The sequence below is a fragment of the Symsagittifera roscoffensis genome, chromosome 9 (genome assembly GCF_963678635.1).
Source record: "Symsagittifera roscoffensis chromosome 9, txSymRosc1.1, whole genome shotgun sequence".
NCBI lineage: Eukaryota > Metazoa > Xenacoelomorpha > Acoela > Convolutidae > Symsagittifera > Symsagittifera roscoffensis.
In genome coordinates, this window is record NC_087070.1 from 28156048 (window position 1) to 28157751 (window position 1704).

The 1704-nt window shown below is 32.2% G+C and overlaps 1 non-coding gene across 1 annotated transcript; it reads right to left on the reverse strand.

Annotated features, from left to right (window-relative positions):
• Positions 1–295: 295 nt before the first annotated feature.
• Positions 296–493, reverse strand: LOC134854930 (U2 spliceosomal RNA). The gene has a single exon (XR_010164440.1). It is a non-coding gene; the product is annotated as a U2 spliceosomal RNA (small nuclear RNA).
• Between the last annotated feature and the right edge of the window lie 1211 nt (positions 494–1704).

Consider the following 1704-nt stretch of genomic DNA (forward strand, 5'->3'; position numbering starts at 1 on the left):
AGTCCAAAACTTCGATTTCATTCTGAAACCTGATTATTAAACTTTAGTCAGAAAGTCTTAAAATTATTAATTAATGATTTTTTACACCACGCTCGGTTAAATTCAAATTTTTTGCATAACCGAGTTTTTAATCAAAAATTTGGCAAAAGTTATAAATTGGCTCAAAAGTGTTGCTTCTTTTTTCAGTAACTTGATGTGAAAATTATCTAACAATCCAAACACTAAACTTTCAATATTTTAGTTCTATTAGGTAAGTTTTGGCCATTCCGACAACTCACGAGTCTCCGTTAGGTATAAACTTTTGACAAGGCCTGGTGGTAGTTCAAACTGTGGAAATCCGTGAATCAACTGAAACAAGCTTCGTTTTTAATTCGGTCGGCCAAAATATGTTTGAAATTGATGGCAGGCAATACTCAGCATGCCAGATACTGAGATGACGAGAAAAAATACTACACATGTACACATGAACTTAGACAAAAGGCTGAGAATCGACGTTTGATGTAAATGTTTTTTTTTTCAAAAAATGTCTTGGACAAAAGATCAAAATTACAGCTCGAACTTGAAAGCTTTTCGAATGACTTGACAAATTTGAGAGCTACGTCGCTGTCTTATCCCAACAAACTGCCGGCTTGAATAATTATCGTTAATTTACAGTTGATTACAAAATAACCATCTGCACTTCTGCATTTCTGCAATTAATAAAGTCACTAACCTTTTTTGAAATTTACGTTCATCTGCATGCACAAATTTTAGGAGAAGCAAATTGTTTCATGTTACAAACTTTTTCAAAGCTCAAATACTTCTATCTAGATTACATTGAGGGCAGTAGCAAGCGCACAATTGTAAAAAAAATCCGAAATCAAACAACATAATGCACGCGCTCTTTTTAATCTATGCATTTGAAACAAGTTGAAACAAGTGATCTGCTCCTTTTATTTGTAAAATTTTTCCCGTAAATTGTGACTGCGTCGTTTAATTTTTAGTGCGAAATTCCACTTGACTTCTGTGATTTTGGTAGCAGTGAAATAACCATCTATTTTTTCAGTTTTTGATCAGATTTTTTAACCTATTTATTTGAAACAAGTTTTTTAAAAAAATTATTTGGATTTTTTGGTTTTTATCTTGTTGAAATTGCCGTGAGTCCAAAACTTCGATTTCATTCTGAAACCTGATTATTAAACTTTAGTCAAAAAATCTTAAAATTATTAATTAATGATTTTTTACACCACGTTCGGTTAAATTCAAATTTTTTGCATAACCGAGTTTTTAATCAAAAATAGTTTTAAATTGGCTCAAAAGTGTTGCTTCTTTTTTCAGTAACTTGATGTGAAAATTATCTAACAATCCAAACACTAAATTTTCATTATTTTAGTTCTATTTGTAAGTTTTGGCCGTTCCGACAACTCACGAGTCTCCGTTAGGTATAAACTTTTGACAAGGCCTGGTGGTAGTTCAAACTGTGGAAATCCGTGAATCAACTGAAACAAGCTTCGTTTTTAATTCGGTCGGCCAAAATATGTTTGAAAATGATGGCAGGCATTACTCAGCATGCCAGATACTGAGATGACGAGAAAAAATACTACACATGTACACATGAACTTGGACAAAAGGCTGAGAATCGACGTTTGATGTAAATGTTTTTTTTTTCAAAAAATGTCTTGGACAAAATATCAAAATTACAGCTCGAACTTGAAAGCTTTTCGA